Source organism: Netta rufina (assembly GCF_964035555.1).
Source record: "Netta rufina genome assembly, chromosome: 1".
In the NCBI taxonomy this organism is placed as follows: domain Eukaryota; kingdom Metazoa; phylum Chordata; class Aves; order Anseriformes; family Anatidae; genus Netta; species Netta rufina.
The window spans coordinates 163486659-163506216 of NC_140123.1; the positions used below are offsets into that span (position 1 = coordinate 163486659).

General features: G+C 37.9%; 1 protein-coding gene across 5 annotated transcripts in view; it reads left to right on the forward strand.

Annotated features, from left to right (window-relative positions):
- The first annotated feature begins 5406 nt into the window (after positions 1-5406).
- Positions 5407-19558, forward strand: part of ATF7IP (activating transcription factor 7 interacting protein) — a 106197-nt gene continuing 92045 nt past the window's right edge. For 4 of the 5 annotated variants that reach the window (XM_084300492.1, XM_084300493.1, XM_084300488.1 and 1 more), the window contains exon 1: positions 5407-5543. The gene's annotated coding sequence lies outside the window, so the exon portion shown is untranslated. Of the gene's footprint in view, positions 5544-5779; positions 5899-19558 lie in introns of those variants that run through there. The other variant, XM_084300490.1, reaches the window with a different exon arrangement.

The window sequence follows — 19558 nt, forward strand, 5'->3', positions numbered from 1 at the left end:
TCCCACGACCTCCCTGGGCAACCTGTTCCAATGCCTCTGAGAAGAAAAGTCTCCTAATTTCCAGCCTGAATCTCCCCTGGCACAACTTGAGGCCATTCCCTCTAGTCCTATTGTTAGTTATCTGCAAGAAAGAGGCCGACCCCCAGCTCCTCACACTTTCCTTTCAGCTAGTTGTAGAAAGCAAAAAGGTCTCCCCTGAGCCTCCTTCTCCAGACTAAACAACCCCAGTTCCCTCAGCCACTCCTCATAGGACTTGTGCTCCAGATGTAAAATATGCTGCAAGAAAAATAAATAAACACAAAAGAGCTTTTACAATTTTAAGGTTCTCTAGTGTGTTAGGTGCTGTTTTTACAACTTGGTTTCACAAGTTGATATGATTTCACATATCAAAGAGTAAGTGGGACAATAGATGACATTTTTTTTTTCTTCCAACAAACAGAAGCCTGATCAGTGCTTAGAACTGACTAAATTTGGGGATTTTTTTGGAAAAGGATCTTCATATGATACACACCAATTATCCATCAGGTCATGTCAAGATTACTTCTTTTGAAATCTGATAGACTCTTTAGCTAGACATTAAGAACAACAATGCGCAGTGTAGATGGTACTTGTTTGTATCTCAAAATACTGATATTTTAGTGTAGTAGAAACTAGTTTTACAAGCTATAGAAATATGTTTTTGTCACTGAACTCTGAAATTGTGACTGAACTGCATCAAACTATATGGTACAAAATATATTTTTTTCTTAAAAACAGAAATTAAGGTAGTTGCAGTTCGCTTTTGTGGAGCTAGAAGGTAACAAAGGTAGAAGACAATTCAAAGCTGAAAAAAAAAGACTGGTGGGTGTTTAACCTAGACATATCTGCTTAGTAGATAGATGAATTAGCTAATACAGCAAAGTTACTCAGTGTAAGTTTATCAGAAAACAGCTGAGCGACATTTGCTTGATGATTAGTGAATTTTATTTATTTTAATTATGATTAAATCTGAGACGAATAGAGTGGATTTAGGATTTTTCCCCAAATTCTGTATCTTGTCAACAGTAAAGGAAATAGACAATGATACTATATTCTACAAAAGTCAAGCTACTTAAAGGTACTTAACCAACAGTGAAAAGTAATCTAAGTAAAAATGCCTGTAGTAGTTTCACTTAATTATAGGAAAAAAATCCTCAGGTATTTTAGTTACATTTATCACAGTTATGCTCAATGTTTGTTACCATGTTGATGTGTAAAAATATTTAGGAAATGACTTAAAACATTCTCATTGATTTATTCTTGTTGGCTGTGCTTTAGGTTACTGCATTAAAAAAAAACACACACACATTAAAAAGAACTTCGAAATTCTTTTGGTTTTCTTCATAAGAAAGGTATCATATGATTCCTTCTTGAGTGAAATTTTAAGCCTTCCTAGTGAAATTTTTGAAGTCCCAAAAGACTCATCAATTACAGATTGTTGTCTCAGATAAGGATTTTTTTTTTCTTGCCAGAGATATTTTTATTAGTGAAATTACTTTCTGGTACTATGGTGTTTCTTTTGCCTTGCATAGGACCTGTTTATAATCAGAGAAGTCATATTCATTCTATCCTATTAAATCACTATAGAAGAAATACTTATTAATCTAATCAATTACCAAGAAAAATTAACATAAATCTTGTCTCAGAAGTCATTCATTTAGCAAGGTAGCCTCTTGCAATTACACATTTTTGAGCAGTGATTTAAAAATAAAACATACAAGGAAAATTACTTTTCATTTCTCTGTATTGCTATTTCTTACAGTCATATTTTGATTTCTTTAAAAGTAATTAGTTTTCTATATTCAAAAAGTTTATTTTCATACTGAGAGCTATAACTCATCTGTGCATGGCTTTCCTTTCTTCTTTTTATCATCCCCATTTGTGACTAGGCAATGTCTCAATTAGCAATTACTAAATCATATGGAGAGAGCTACTATTTGGGTAACATTCAAGTTGTCTCATTTTTCTACATGTTCCTACATGAAAACCTACTTTTTGTGCTGTTATAAGATTAGTATCTTTTACGTTTAATTCCAGCGTAGCATTTGCTTTACATGCCACTTTAGCAGGAAAAAAATAATAATAATAAATTAAAAATAAATTTTGCAAATAAAATTACTGAAGGCATATTTTCTCAACAACTTTTTATTTAAACTTTTTTCTTGTGAAGAGGCTGAGCAATATATATTGATACCATTGCTCTTCTGAATTTATGACCAGACTGCCTTCAGCAGGAACGGCTGAAGGAAATCTGGACTTTCCCTTCCTCAAACTGCTGAACTGATAATTTCTATATGATCATTATTTATCAAATTTAAGGATGTTAACCCACTGCTTATACTGGTATCTAAAATATCATAGCAGGGCATAGCAAGGGTACTTTCCTTACTGTAGCAGCTATATTAATACAATTTTAGTCTTAACTAATAAAACTGTGAAATATGAAGTATGTAATAATACACTGGGGGGGGAAGGGGCTTTTCCTGATTTTTTTTTTCTTTCAAGGCTGAACGGGAATGGGAATGTTGCCTGAGAAAGAAACTGGGGAAAAAGTAATCACTGACATTATATTTCCATAAAACCATTTTGAAAAAATAATGAAATAAGTCATAATTTGTGCTAACTAAAAGAATGAAAATAAATATTTCCCTTTAAAAATAATTAAGATGGTGATGTTCTGTTAAACCATTGTCTTTGGTGGTCAACAGTAAGTAATTCTGAAAATTAACTAATTTTGCTTGTGTTTTATAGTTTGTCTTTCTGTAGCTATTTTACTATTTCTACTTTTGTCATTTTTGTAAAGCTTTGTTGAAGAAAAAGATCCCATTCTCTCTGCAAAAAAAGAATACATGCAACAAGATAATTTTTTAAGCAATTCTATGTAAAACATTGAATGCATTTGTTTCTTATCACTTTTCAAGTCACTACTGAATTTATTAATAGATTAATTTTTTTAAAAACTCCTTTCTAAACAGGATTCGACATATTTATGACCAATTCCTAAGAAACAGCCATCAGTCTACCAGGTCTCGCACACACTTTCACATGTGTTTAAGTGTAAGATTTCAATGGCAATTTTTATGTTTCTATATTTCATTACAGAACTGACTCTCTGAACTTCCTTCAGAGATTTCTCGGTTTCTGTTCTCATGAACAAAGTATAAATTCTGGACAGCTGGATTCTTCAGAATTTGAAAGAACGGTAGTATAAGACTTCCAATCTCTCAGAAATCATCAGCAATCTAGACACTGGGGATAATCACAATCAACACCACTCCATCTCTTCTATTAGTAATCAAACAGTCCTCTCAGTTGCTGATTAAACTGAGGCCTGAAAAATAGGATATTTTGAGGCACTCGGATTTCCACTACTATCTTTTCTTCTGAGATCCAAGAAAGATTTTTGTAATCATTCATTTCATGGTGCATTTCCAAATTTTCTATTTATCTGTGATAATAACTAACTAAAAAAAAAAAAAAAAAAAAAAAAAAATCAAGCTAATAGCAGGGAACCATGTTCTTTAGGGTGACAAAGCCTCCTTCCTCATTCTCCCTTTAGGCACAGGAAATGCACTGTCATCAATAAAACACTATGGTGCTCTAAGGGTTTCCATACTAAAGCAGGAATGCCACCAGCAGTTATCCAAAGAGATTATTATATTAATACCTAGTCTTCTGAAGACATGCATCTTTTAGCCAAAAAGCTTTCACTCCTGATTGACTCTCAAAGGATGTATATGCATGGACCTGCTAAAGTGCTCACCAGCAGCAACATTTCAAGTTGAACAATAGGCAGGGTTAGTAACTACCCACTTCTGGATAGTTCTAGCCTTTTCTTTCTGAAGTGCTTGCCTCTGTCTGCATGTAAAAGCACAGAAGATTCAACATTTTTCAAAGACTAGCTGTGACAGTTTGAGAAATTACTGTTTCAGGTGTCTGCCACACTTTTTGTTAGAAATTGCTGTGTCTGTACCAGAGATGGCAGACTAAGATGTACATTCACACTTCAGTGGTTCAAGTTCCAGGGTTAGTATACCTGAATAAAGCACTGCTGCAGATGTGTTTACACAAATTTATGGGCACGTGGATACATTTCTTTCTGCCATCTTGGCACTGTCAGTGGAAGCACTTAGCAGGGAGGTTAGGCAAACCACCAGGAATGACAGCATCTTAAAATACTATCACTTAAACTGTCAAGCACAGCTGACGAACATTTATAATGGCTATGCCATAGATACTGTTTCACAACATAGAGGAACGCGGAACTGTGTTGGTCAGCCTTTTTTGTATATGACTGACAAAAATGTACTTCATATTTAGCATTCTCTTGAAACAGATGAAGTGAGATGCCATTTTCCACTGTTTTGTGCCTTCAGTAGGAAGAATGGGAGCTTTAGTGACATTAACAGAGAGGGAATGGGACTCTCCATTACAGGGTTGGTAGATGACTGGTACTTGAGCCTCCACACTACCACTCAGGCAGTACATAAACACTTTTTCTGAAAACACTACAAGTTTTTCTACACCCTTGTACTTACCTAGGGATATAGCCACCATTCTCTCCGCTAGAACTGACTAGTGACTTGGAGTACAGACTAGCTCTTCACAAGTCACTTCTGCCTTTGGTTGAGAACAAAGCGTTGTAAGTCATGGCTGAAACTAAAGCATGTACTGAGCTCTGCCATCCTCTCCTGAGGTAGAAATGGAGGGCAGGTGGGAAATGGCTGCTTATGGCTTTGGCCTGCAGGTCACCTGGGATAATCCACGTGCCTTAGATGGAGAGCAGCGCTTCTTGGTTGCTCAACACTCTCGATACTCAAAGCTAGCTATTAAAAACCAACCAACCAACCCTCTATGTTTTGGCCAGGCACTGCCTGTAGTAGACAAAACTTGAAGTTACATCCCAGAGAACCAAGGAACTGGACCACGGCCCCCATAAGGATGCTCCAGTACAGATGCTGCCACCAGCGCCACACCAAGTGGGTAACGCCAGTTACTTTCAGGGTAGCCCAGCGGACCTCGGCCTGGCTTTGGGAGGTGCTGGCAACCCACGGCCGCTGTGGGGGGAAGCCAAGGAAGAGAGGGCCAAGTGTGGGGTGTGCGGGTAGACTGCCTCTGGGCCCCACAAGAGCGCCCCCTGGCAGCGGCGGTTGCAGGGCGCCCCCAGGCCCCTGCGCGTTACCGCCGATAACCACCCGCCAAGGGGCGGAGCCACGCGCTCATTTAAATACTGCCGGGACTCATTTGCATGTCGCCAAGATGGCCGGCACGGCGATTGGCCGGCTCCGAGGCAGCCCTCGCGGCCGGCCCCCGTGCCCGCGGAGGGGGCGGGGCCTGAAAGGAGAGGGGAGGGGACACGGGCCTTATTTGCATAACGGCCCGGCGCGTGCGACGGGGGGAGGCGGTGTTGGTGCCCGGAGCGGGTTCCGATTTTGAATCTACGGCGGCAGCAGCGGAGGAGGCGGGCGCGGCGTTAGCGGCCGGGCGCAGCGGCAGGGGGACTTCCGCAGAACGCGGCGGCACAGGTACTGCGCGGCCCCGGCGGGCGGCGGGGCGCGTTCCCGCGGCGGCCGGGCAGCGGCAGCACTTGGCGCGGAACGCTGCCCCGCGCTGTGGCGGCGGCGGCGGCGGCAGGAGTGCGCATGCTCCGGGGCTGCAGGTCTGCACAGGCGCCGCGCGGCGCAGCCGCTCGCCAGCGCAGCGCAGCTCCGCGCAGACTGCATGGGAGCACGTGACGCGGCTCCAGTGCAGGCGGCGGCGCGCATGCGCGTTGCTGTTTTCGCCCCGAGGTGGCAGCAGGTGGGGAGCGTGGCGCGGGGGCGCGCCTGCCGCCCTGCCCTGCGCGTCGGGGGCTCCCGCGGCGGCCGCTGCGGCTCGCAGGTAGGTCTGGCGTGGGGCAGGGCGAGCGTGGGGCGCTGCGCCCGGTCGTGAGGTGCGGAGGAGAGCTGGGTGACACCCGGCAGGAGCCCGAGCGCTGTCTGGGACGCGCCTTGGCGAGGCGTGGTGAGGTGAGGTAGGGGTGCTGCGGTCCGCCCGCAGCAGGTAGGTGTTGAGGTGGGACGGCAGCACGCCCTGCGCCTCGAAAGCACCTCCTGGCTCGCTGTGGGAATGGGGAGTGGCCGCCTGCACCTGCCAAATGGCCTCGAAAGACATTGGCATCGATGCTGAGCGCTGCAGCGGAAGCACTGCTGTGGAAGCAGCGAGGAGGAAAACGCATCTGGTGTTACTGCGCGCGGTGTGCGCGGGTGAGGTTTCAGTTTGAAGTTCCTGCAGCAAATGGCCTTGCTCGTTTTCTGGAAATGCGCATGTTTCAGTGAGGAAACTTAAAAAACAGGCCCAGTTGTGTATTAGTTATTTCTGTCATATTCTCAGTGAACTTGGCCAGAGTTACCGCTTAAGGCTGCCATGTGGAAAATAGTGGAAGCGTAAATTGTATACTGATGTAAAGAACGCACGCTTGAACTTCTAACTTTCTTTGAACTTAAACACTTAGAATGTTGAAACTATTGATAGTCACTGCTGTGGTATTGGTGCCTGTTTGAGGTATGGCATTATTGATTGCTTAACCTTGAGAAATATCCAATGGAAATGCTTCCTTTAGAATATTTTGTTGCATAGTAGTAATGGTGAAACGACTACAACATAATGATCACGCTGACGTTAAAATATCGCAGATAGGCTTGTTGGACAGAAAAATTAGATGGAATCGCTGATGGGGGAAAAATATTCTCTTAAAATGAAGAGGTGAGATGCACATTGCACAGCTCAAATGTTTTACACAAAAAAATTTGAGCTTAAAACAGCAGTTTTAATCAATCGTAGAAAAATAACACTTGCACATTTGGACGTCTTATTTAATGTTAGTCCAAATTGCAGAAATAAGAGTATGTTAGTAGATATTATACTTGGTCAATATCCTTGATTGTACAAATAAATGCAGTATTATTATGAATAAATCTATTGGAATTTGCATCTGCAAGATCACAGCCAAACAGTGGGCTTCTACAATATTTTCCCTTAAAAGTTTGAATGTATTTGGGGATATTCGTTGTTATACCAGTTTCTTCTATTTAAAATTATTCCAATTATAAATATTTTGTATATATATATAAAAATACAGAAAACGTACTTAATGTCTATTTAAATCTGAAATTTAGAAGTTAAATATGAACTTGATACAGAGGTAAACTTAAAAGAATGTAAGAAATATGTAAGATTTTATGATTGGGTATTGTTTTGTGCAGTCCCAGGGGAAGGTATGAAAGAGGATATTGCCTTGAACATTAAGAATTTTTTCGAGGAGGAAAAATAAGCAGAGAACTGCTATTTGATATGTGATCATGGATAGGCAATTTCTCACTTTTCAAATCAGTGAAATGGGGCTAATGGTGATTGTCAGGACCATCATAAAATAAAATCACTACTGCTTTCACGTGGACTTGTGCTATTCATGAATCATGGCAATTAAACCCACTATTTATTACTCAAGATTGGCGGTTATGTTACTATTTTATATGCTTCAGAAGCATCAAATTAAATTCTTACATATATGTAATACAGAAAAGAATGGTATTGCTTATTTTGGATAGCAGTAAATTTTTAGATAAACAACAAATATTTAAAATACTGAAAATTTTGTTACTGTTTATAAGTAACTGCTCATTCTGTGTTCTTTTTTCAAAGAATATCAAAAGGTCTTTATGTTCTCTTAATTATATTTTTATTTTAGCAGACTTATTATCTTGCTTAGAATAAAAGTATTTTCATCAGTTGCAACCTTGCCATCAAGTGTAGCAGTGCTGAACTGATGCTTCTGATAACGTAGCACAGTTCTGTCTTTTGCTGTATGAATTCATTTGACAGGACTATCTTGGATGTTGTATAGGCTTGAAACTGGTTGTGCTTAACAACTGTTTCATAGTAGGATGCACTACTTATATAGATCAATTAAAACAGACATTTTTATGCTGTTACCGAGGGACCTCTTACATCTCATTTCCCATCCGTTAAGTCTGTTTCCAGTAAGATACTAATCCCAATAGACATTCATACATGCCATATTTTGTTGAAACCTCCTGCTTTAGCTTGCATTGTTATGCCCATTTCACATATGTAGAAGCTCAGCACAGCATCAATTATAGTATGTTATTTTTCTTGTAAAGGGTCTGTTGGTAATGCTTCCAGAACTTGGGATGCAAGGACAGGAAACATAGCCTCCTATGGACGAATGCATTCCCTCCCCCCACCAGGGAAGGTGATTTTGCTAGCCAAGAGCCTGAACAACCTAGGAATAAAAATAATTTAATTCTAAATACTGATTTTTGCAGAATCTCTATAAAACAAACAGCTTAAAATGTTAAATGACTTTTAAAATCCTATTTTAGTAAGCAATTTTAATTGGTAACTAAATCATAATTTTCAGTGTGCTTCATTCTGATTTTTGGAAGAATACTTTTTTTTGGTAGCAAATAGAAGATACTTCCAAGGTGAAAAATGGTTAATTAAACCTGATGATATATTTTCCTTCCAAAACAAGAAAACATAAATTTCCCCGAATCTAAAATTTTTATAATAGCTAAAATATTAATGAGGTTCATCTGTACTTACTGTTGGGAATCCTATTTATGCCAAAAATCTCTTAGTTATGAAAAGTAGACAGTAAGACCAAAAGATATTTGATTAGTATGTTGGTATTAGCTTGCAACAATGTATTTTTTCCTATTTGCTCTCCACTTTGTGTTTTTCTATATTGTGTGCTAGTCATGTTTATATCATGAGGTCACTTCCACAATGAATTCAGTGATACAGATGTGAATCACAATTTTTCTGAGAGATATTAGCTGAGGAAAATGAGTTGTGAGTTTTACAACCATTAAGGTTTGAATTTTTTTTTTTCTTTTTCCCAATATATTTTTATATGTTTCTCTTAAATGCAGTGAAATCTAAGATTGTTAATGTTTCTCAGCTACAACCGTGCCTGGACTATTTTATTACTCCTACTCAGTATGTGACATTACTGTGAGAGACTTATCTACACATACACAGCAACTGATAACTGCCCAACACAAATGATGTGTTCAGAATGTGTGTTTTCAAGTCAGGAATTTTAGTTATACTTGGTGCACCATATCCATATGAAAAAAATGCTCGTTTGTTTCTATCATACCTCAGGAAACAATGTTTATCAAGCTTCAGTGACTTACCTTACTGTTCAGCTGATATTTGGATAAGGTGATGGTGTTTTTTTTTTTTTTATATATAATTTTGATTTACTCATTTTTTGACAGCTCAGTAAGAAGCAGAGAGAGAGGTTCTTCTCTAAAGCAATCTCTGTATACAAGTAGTTCTTGTTAAATTGGACAGTTATGGAGTGTCTTAATCTCTGCATAAAGTTCAGAAGAGAATTGTGTAATACTTCATATTTAAAATTCCTGCAGCTCAGTCCTTGCTTTGGATGTTAAAGCCTGGTGGGTGATTGCAAAGAAAGTAATTGTATAGTATTTTAGCTTTAAGTTTTTCAGTCAGGAGCATATATTTTTGTCACTCTTTGAGTTCTGAGTATCTTTTCAAAATACAAATTTTCTGTAATATTCTGGAATCTTAATTCTCATTCTTAGAGGTTTTATTTAGTGACTATAGTGTGTTCAGGTGTCTTACCTTTCTTGTTATGTGTTTTTTTTTTTTTTTTCCTTTCTTTGCCTTCCTTTGCCACAGCAGCAAAGGGAATTAGGAAATCCTTGACTTTGTATAGGATGTTTTAGGTTTCTGGAAACATCTTATTATTCAAGCTCATTTTTAATCTACAGATCAGATAATAAAATAGAGTGTCATGAATTTTAGAGATCCAGTTTCTGTATTGGTACTTGTATCTACAGAATGCGTTAATAATTTATCTTAGAATGATAAGGACTGAGCTAAACCAATGATTTTTTTTATTTTTTTTTTTACTTGACAGGGTATAAACAATTGAATTGTGATTCGGAAACGTGAGTCTAGTTTTGTGTTTACTTCTGTTGCATATTCTGGCTGTAGTTAATATTATAGTTTTTATTTCTGATTGCTACTAATGGTCTATTTTGACTATTCGTGTACATACAGTAAAACTATAAAATCCAAAAATAGACAGTAAAATTGCAGTTACACTTGAGTTTTACGTGGCTTTATTTATGTTTTCATCTAAGGCTACATTAGCCACTAAAACCAGAATGTTGTTAGTGAAAAATGAATGCTTGAAATTTTTGTAAGTGCATAAAGGCTATTAAATGGTACTTGTGCCGTGCCACTAATAAAATATGTATTTAACAAATATATGTTTCTTAACCAAAAAATTGCAAAAAGCACGACAAAAAATATTTTAATTGTCACAGTCCACAGGTTTTAGTTGAAACCTGCTCACTTCTAGTATGTTAGCCCAACTTCATGTGATTGTTGTCTGTCAATTGATCTATCCTCAAAAATTCTTGAAAGACTTGACTGCTGTCAATAAATCTGACAGTAGTAGGTCTCCAAGATAATTAATTCCACCAAGTTTGTGAAAATAAGCAGCTGAGGTTAGGAGAGACTATCCCCAGTGATGTAAAAGGCATGAAGAACCTCACAGGAACACATTGTTTTGGGGTGATAAGTAGCTGGTCAGCCGGAACATAGGTACTGTCTGTGAAAGCAGTATGGAGGCTGTTGCATTAACATACAACTTCAGGCTGTATGGTACAGATGGTTGCCTGGTGTGGTAAGGCACCAATAATAACCTGGGGTTACTCTGATAAAAAGTAACAAGATAGTGTTTACAAATTTGCAGGAAATGTGGTTTTGTTTTTTTTCTGTTGCGTGCTCATTATCTTGTTTAGTATTACCGACATGTACTTTAAAAAATTGCCCGTGTTTGCAACAGCAGGTCGTCCCCCCTCATCTCTCCCCCTCCCCTTTTTTTAGTAATGATTCCTTGGTGTTGTAGCTAAAGGCATCATAGTAACTGTGGTATTAAATAAATGCGTGATCCTCAGTTGTTTGAAAGCTTTCATCATGTCATTGTGGAGCAATTCAGAATACGGTATATACATATGTGTTCATATAAATGCCCTTGATGTTCCTTTGTGATTTATGAGCAACTTAAACAACAACATTTAAAATAAATAAATAAACACCCACTAGCTTTGCCCTTTACAATGTTTGATTTTGAGATGTGTATGTTATAAATGACTGAAAACTGTACTGATGAGTATCAGCTCTTATTTCTTCCAGGAACAAACATCAAATCACAGGAGGTCTTAAGTAAATTAGGTGGCTGTGTGCAGGGTAATTCTTAATAACTTATTTATTAAGATACTTAGGTGTACCAGTACAGTTTACTTCTTGTGTTTAACCTTATGTTTTTAATACAGAAAAAAGTTTTTCTCTTCTAGATCCAGTTTCTGAAGATAATTTTAAGTGAACTCACACAGTTAATGCAGAGGTATATGAATGACATGAACAGAAGTATTTCATCTAGCTGTTAAAATAACCAGTGTATTTGCAGTGCTCTGTCATTTTGTGCCATAGAGAAACAATATGTTTAATAATAACAAAAAAAAGACACTTGCCATGACAGGAAGTTCCTTCCACAGTTGACTCCAACCTATTAAGAAGCAGTGTGGCCAGCAGGTCTAGGGAAGTGATTGTCCCCCTGTACTCGGCTCTGGTGAGGCCGCACCTCGAGTACTGTGTTCAGTTTTGGGCCCCTCGTTACAAGAAGGACATCGAGGTGCTTGAGCAAGCCTAAAGAAGGGCAATGAAGCTGGTGAGGGGTCTGAAGAACAAGTCTTACAAGGAGTGGCTGAGGCAGCTGGGCTTGTTCAGCCTGGAGAAGAGGAGACTCAGGGGAGACCTTATTGCTCTCTATAGGTACATTAAAGGAGGCTGTAGCGAGGTCGGGGTTGGTCTATTCTCCCACGTGCCTGGTGACAGGACGAGGGGGAATGGGCTAAAGTTGCAACAGGGATGTTTTAGGTTGGTTATTAGGAAGAACTTCTTTACTGAGAGTGTTGTTAGGCATTGGAACAGGCTGCACAGGGAAGTGGTGGAGTCACCATCCCTGGAGGTCTTTAAAAGACGTTTAGATGTAGAGCTTAGTGATACAGTTTAGTGGAGGACTTGTTAGTATTGGGTCAGAGGTTGGACTAGGTGATCTTAGAGGTCTCTTCCAACCTAGATGATTCTGTGATTTTATTGCAGTTTCCACAAGGCACTTTTACATAAACGTTGCGCACTGATTTTTTTTATTTTTTTTTTGAAGAGCATTTCAAAGTGTTTTTAGAAAACTAGCACATTGGCATACACACTTGCTGACTACATTAACAGTTTCCTTCATTGGTCCTACCATCAAGTGGTTTGGACTTGCAGGAAGAACATGGGTGTCATGCAAACTTTGACTTTTCCTGACTCTAGTGTTCCTTGTCTTATGGTTGTCATGGATTTTGCCCCCCTCCCCCGGGCAAACAGTAGTTAAAGTAAGTTTAATCTACCAAGTTCTTTCAGTTATGTGTGTTTTTTTTCTTGTGTTAGTCTTCTTGAGTGTGTAAATACAGGCATAAGGGAGGGTTTCAGTAGATGGTCCACTGAAACGTTAAATCAGATGCATACTTCATTAAGTGGAGGAATTGTTTTGTTCACTTAATAAAGATACTACTCAAAAGAAGAAGGTAAATAATATGGATGAGGTGTGTTTTGTGCCCAGAGAAGTGTGGATTATATGTAGTAGACTGATCTTTAGATCTACGACGTCAGCAAAACAAATGTTTTTGTGCTTTGGCTTTTTTTTTTTTTTTTTTGCTGACATTATAATGTGAAAACTTAAAACCGTGTCTGAAAATCTGTAATTTTCTGCCTTGTCAATTGATTCTTTAGGGTTGGAGCCATAGTATAAAATCTGACCCTACATAATGGCTTTTGGGGGAGGGACGTGTCTGCTTGTATTACTTCCGTGTAAGGAAGGAAACAGGGAAATGACAGGCTACAGTTCTGAGTTTCCTGTTTGATGTTCATGAGAAGGTTGGAAAAGAGAAGCTCCATTTTAGAAATTAACCTGTGACTAGAATAATTGAACTTGCTGGAATAGCACTTTAGTGGGTTGGCTTGTCATTAAAAGAGGGCAGAGTTAAGGATGTTAGGAGTTTTTATTGTGTGTGTAAGAGAAATGTAAACGTATGAGGTAACTTAAGTTAAAATTCCATTTTGAATCCATTTTTAAAAATGCCTGATTTCCACATTTCTGAGTATTGGAGAACCTGTATAAATGCTACCCTAAGTAGCAATAAGAAGTGGCAATCTCACACTTACATAGCAGTTCTGCATTACTATAGGTTCACTTCATGGTTCCTCAACCAAAATATTCACAAATGAGTTATTCAGATCTCAATTTGACATTTAATTAAATATCTGGTTTTATTTTACTATTCAATTTGGCTAGTATTTTTAAATAAATAGCACACCTGTGCAGTTAAGTATGCTGAAATGAAGTCTGAGTATATGCTTATGGTTCCTTAGTATTTGGTTAGATTTCTTGAGACTGGGTGTCTGTATTAACTTGTCAGCACCTCTGTGTTCATGAAGTTTTCTGATGAGGTGATTGACTGCATGCAGCATGTGATGTGAGCTCTGTTTTCTATGGGTCAGAGGAAGTGTTCTCTCACTCCTTATTTTTATCTTTTTCAAATAGGCTAAAGGAGTTTTGCCTATACAAACCTATTTAAGTTACTGAGTTTCCATATAGAGAGCTCCAGGACCAAATGTCAGAGTACTGTACAAGTGTAGCTCTTGGGTTCCAGTGGAGACCCCCGTTAGGTTTACGTTGAACTTGTAGGAGTGGAGATCAGAACTCAAATTTTGATCTAGGAGTGTTGTGGATGTGCTCATTGTAGAATTCTATTTAAAACACTTGTTACTGTGGAAATCAAAATGAATGTATTTGTCATAAATGAAATACTAAGTTTGAATTTCGAAATGTTAGAACTTACTGCAAATCATTGTAAGGTAAAGACATTTTATGTATAAAGTTCAGAGTAAACAACTTGGGGTTATAACTGGTTATTCAAAAATATTTGTTTTTCAAATTTGTTGTGAAGTTCATTTTGATGTTGTAATGGATCTTGACCAAAAAAAGCTTCAGTGTAGTAGGCAATTTTCAAGTGTCTGGTGTGTAATGGAATTGTACCCCAGTCCTCAAAATTTTGCTTAAGAGACCGGTCTTTTGGGCACTTGAACTTAAAGCATACTTTAATTTAATCCTTTGAATATAATAATTAATTTATCTTACTATAGTTATTAGATGTTCTCTCCCTTGTGTTGCAAACCATGCTTTTTCTTTTGTCCTTGTATTAGCCAGGTGGTGCATTCAAACATATTAAGTTTGAAATACTAGTGCAGATGAGCACATCAGACAACTACTGCTGGCATGATTAATCAGTCCTGAAATAACCAGCTACAACTGGCAACAGATACATGCACACTTACATAAGTTTAGATATTTTAAAAGGAGAATGGATGGAGGGCATGTTCTATTTTCTTAACCTTTACAAAAAAAAAATAATAATCAACATTCATTTCCTTCAAGATAGCCCCGTCTGCTCTTGCAGTTGTTTTAAAATAGCTGTATTTGCATTTTCTAGAGGACAGGTTACATGATGCAGCAAGGCAGATACGGCAGTGCTCCCTCCAGATCTGATGCACTGTTGTTGCCTGTATGACAGCAGACGATTGGCATTAATGAACAAAACCTAAAGGGGAACCTTATTAGCTTAACTTCAGCTTGCATTCAAATTGTGTTTTCATCTGGCATTCCACTTCCCACTCCTATGCCCACCCCCCCCACCAGGTTCCCAAATCAGTTCTTTAAGGACAAACTTCTTAGCATTTAAAAAACAAAAACGTTAAAAAATATAGTAAAAATTGCTGAAGGGATTCTAGATCTTTGGGGAGGGTGAACTTGTATACTGTATGACTTAAAGAATTAGATATGTGGTTTCTGTGGTGACTGAAGTTCCTGAGTGTTCTTGAGTTACGGGGTTTTCTAGCTTCCTTATTTCTAAAGCAAACTGCCTTTAATTGGGAAAAACAAAAAAAACTTTTATTGGACAACTAATATTTCAAATTTAACAATACTTTCCCTTTTGAAACAGAGGTACGGATATGGTTTAGTATTTGTTGTTGCTTTTGTTTTATTTAAAGGATTGAAATGAGGCTGCTCTTGAGAAGTATGCCATAGTGTTTGTCAGTTCTAGGCATGAAGTGGCTCTATCTATGGCTGTTAATATGTGAAGTGGAATCCAAGCTGCCTGGAGTTAGGGAGGATTTGAAGTATGTGATACAAATCCTAACTGCAGGCCTAGCAAGGCTGCCTCTCTTAATATCTAGTGGGTTTTGGTTTATTTTCTGTTCTCTTTGCCAGTGGTGCTCTGAGTAGCTGCAGTGTTGCATCCATGCGTTAACCATTTTCTGCCTAAAAACCCATTTCTCTGGCCCTCCTCTCCCTATGCTGTTTGTGTGGCAAAGAGGGAGGTGCTCTGCTGTATAAATGTTTTATCCACTGCTGAGTTGTCACTGAATGGCTGGTCTTGAGTGCACAGTGCAGCCATCTTAATCATGTTTTCAGTGCAGCTGAGACAGTGCAGTTTCAAAATGGCTGCCGAGGTGTTCTTCATTGCAGCAGTTTAGCTTGACTGTATGCAAATGAGCAGAGCTGTTGGCACCACACGCTTCAGAACTTGGAGGTAAGCACTAGCTCTGCTTTGCTGAGAAACAATTACAAATTTTAAACAATTACAAATTTTGTTCAATCAAAATGCTAGAATTCTAACCTGTATAAAATACCTTAAAGTATTGGTGTGTTTGTTTGTTTGTTTTTTTTGGCAGCAGGAGGGCGTGGTTTCCCCCCCTCCCTTCCCTGAATTAATTCACAGACCTCTATCCTTTCTCAGTTACAGGGAAGATTGGGTGGGACAGGAGGGGTCAGAGGTCATACCCCCATGTCTTGTTAAACAAATGATTTAATTTTGGCTCCCTTCCTTACCAGGCCAGCTCTTACTTCATGCTGCCGTTTCTCAAAAACTTGCCTCGTGGTTTAACTAACACCTAAAATAAATTCTTTATGAACTTAATTACACTCTTGTAATTGAGTGGCTAAATTTACGTTTGATATCATATTTTCAACATGTTATTTTTTTCCCCCAATGTTAAATGAGAACTACAAAACCTGAGTAAATACATTTGAATAGTGATGATAATGTAAATGTTAACCATTTTGCAGGTACCAGTTATTTGCTATTCAACAATTATAGTACCATAAATCCTGTAGAAGTACTGCAAAAGATAAAGTGAAAGTTTCAAGTTAAATTGTTCTTTTATTTCTTAGGTGAAATCTGAGTTTCAAAATGCTGGTGGCTTCATGTGACTTAGGCATTTCCTGTGCATGTTACTGGTTAAAGGCAGCCTAGCTATTTGTCATGCTTGACGCCCATTAAAAGGTTGTTGGTAGGTGGTGTTGTCCAGGGGCATGAAGTTGGGAGAAAAGCAGCGCTCAGATTTTTTTCTATTGGGGAAGGGGATAACAATACAGGAGGAAGAGGTTAAGACATTTTTCCTCATGACTTATCTTCTTTTTTAGAGTTCGTCTTAAATACCTAACTAAGATCTCAATGGGGTCTTAAGCTAGACGCATGTTAATTCTACAGTAATTATATAAGGAGTTATTTGAAGTTCTCCACAAACATATTAGGAGCAGCAGAAGAGCTGGATAACTCATCAGTATATAGTTAATAATATTTTCCTGTCTGAAGTTGAACTTAGTGCAAAGGTTGTGGAAGTCTATATTAAATGCCTGAAAGTTTACTTTTTCCTCAGTATTTTTGCACATTGACCTGGTGTTTTTAGCATATTCTGTAACAAAACACTTGGTGGTTAAATTAGTCTTTAAATATTTGCTTGTATAAATCTTCTAGTGGTAATGGCAGTACGCTCTTCTGAAGAAACAAAGTATTTTGAGCAGATAGTGCACATCAAGTTCTCAGGAGATGATGTTGCATGTTTACCTGTGTATTTGGTGTAAGAAATAATAAAGAACTCAGTGAAAATCAGTAATTTAAGGCTAGGTAGATTGTTGACTTCAGCTAACTGTAAATCTGGAAGTGGTCACAGGCTCTCCATGCATTAGGGTAACAAGTCAGTGATAAAAATAATGCAGATGTACAATCACAGGTGATGCTGAAATGCAGTTAGGTGGGTAGTCTATTACTTATTTATTGCTAGTGGAATTTTGTTCAGTGGTCTTGACTTAAGGCAGGTTTTACTTCATAGTCTTTTTCTTGGTTAAGAAGGTAGGTAGGTAAGATACTGCAATCAGTTAGGCACTTCCAAATGTCTGAAAAGTTGGACAACAAATTCTACTTATTTTGCTAAAGTGTGCCTCATTTAATAAATGTATACTCATAACGTAAGGAGATATCCTGCTTCCCATCCCCCAAACAATCTTTCTGATTTCTTACAAGATACTGAGTCAAGTCATCCTGACCCCTGTCTTAAAAATGATTACAGAGGTTTGTTTATATGGTTTTAGTCAGTTATTGTTGCTGATTAATTCCAGATGTTAATAAACCATTGTTTGAAGCAAGAAAAAATAATTCATTCTGTATCATAAGACAGCTGAAGTCCTACTTGGTAGTCACTGAAGGGAATGAAATTTTGTCTAAAACATATGTTAGCATACATACACATGAAAACTGTCAAACATTATTGATTCTGCTGTTTTTTGTTAACCCCTCTTTCATGGGAACATGAAAAGGGAAAGTGGCATATTTTTTGACATTCACTGTAAGGAGTAGTTCTTCAGATGTATTAGATTTGAGTACAGTAACTTACATGTACGCTGTGTCTTTCTTTTACACAATTCTTTTTGTACCTTTTTTGGTACCAAAAAAAACCAAACAAACACCAACCTTTCTGTGAGCTAAGTAAGCTTATTCCCATTTTAGAGAAAGCATGATGCCCAGAGAGATTGGCAGGGTTCAGAGGAAAGCTCCCCTTGGCTCTACAGTGTTTGCCTTTTTCCTTTGTTCTTTGGTTTACTTTATAACAGGCCATTTTGAAAAACATCATTCTTGGAAGTCCTGTAGGATATGAGTGGGAGGCATAGAGTGTTTCTGTTGTAGTGAGATGTGTGGAGGTGTGATGCGATTGGGGTTTTTTGTTTGGATGATTTTCTTTTTTTTCCTTCCCTAAAGTGGGCATTGGAATGCATAAAGTATGGTGGGTTTTGAAACCTGTGTTAACGTGGAACACATTCCTGTTCCAGAAGTCCAAGTATACAGTAATGGTTGGTGTGCAGAATACACTAGTAGCTGTCACTATGACTTTCCCTCTCTCCAATGTTGTTAATAGTTGCCTTTTTGACTACTGAAGAACAAACAAAAAACATTTGATTTACTTGCATGTGAATGCTGCACTCTAAAGAATACAAAGATGCACATTTATTAAATATATGAATTATATGTGCATGACCTAAATTAGAAACAGTTGTGTGTAATGAATTATCAACTTAACTAAATTGATTGCTGTGCATTTTAAATGTGAGATGCATCATCAGATTCTCCACTTCGGAGACCTGCTGCATTCTAGAATAATTAGTTTTGCAGTGCTGATACCTGAAGGGTAGGCTTTCAGAAATAAACTCCAAATAGGGTAGCAGTGTCAAATACACGTGAATTTCCAAGAGAAATGTGCAACACTGAAGGAGTTTATAATTTTTTTTTTCCTAGTGGTATATTCAAGAAAACTATTCTACTTTTCCATTTGTGTTTCATATAGCAAATAAACATACGATTGCTTCCTAAATTGTAGCAGTTTGGAACCATCCTAACATGGCTTGATTATTTTCTGTGTTCTTAAAACTCAAAATTGTCTGAATTTGCACAGCTGCGTCTTCTATTTGAGAAGATATTCTGGGGGAAAACAATCTCAGGCAGGATTCAAACCAAACTGGAATGGATTGCTGAATTAATGCAATACTCTTTAATCTATGCAAATCACTTTCAAACAGCAGACTTGATTGGTTCTTTTAGTAGTAGAACTAAATGGTTGTGGAGCACTAAAAACTGTTTTGAATCTTAAATACTTAATCACATCATGATTATTCTGCAACAGTTAAAATTCAAGTTTATTTTTAGCTGTAAAATTTACTATGGTTTTCTCCAGATTTTAGTGTCTTTAAAGGATTTATGAGTTAAACAAGTATGTATTTTCTTTTTTCCTGCATCATCTTGCACACTTAGGCCTTTAGGTTTTTCAGTATTCAGTAAATAAATAAATAAATAAATCATGTAAATTTGAGTAAAATTGACTTTTTTTCTTCTCTGTGGTTGCTAAGGAGTCAACCAGTATTTTACTTTTCTGAAGCAAAGGGAGCACATCTTACTGTGGTGCAGCCTGGATGTTTCTTGTTTTAAGTGTTTTCTAACCCCTTTTATATAGTAGAAAAACAGATAAACTAGTGTTAGTCCTGCCTTTCCTGCTCCTT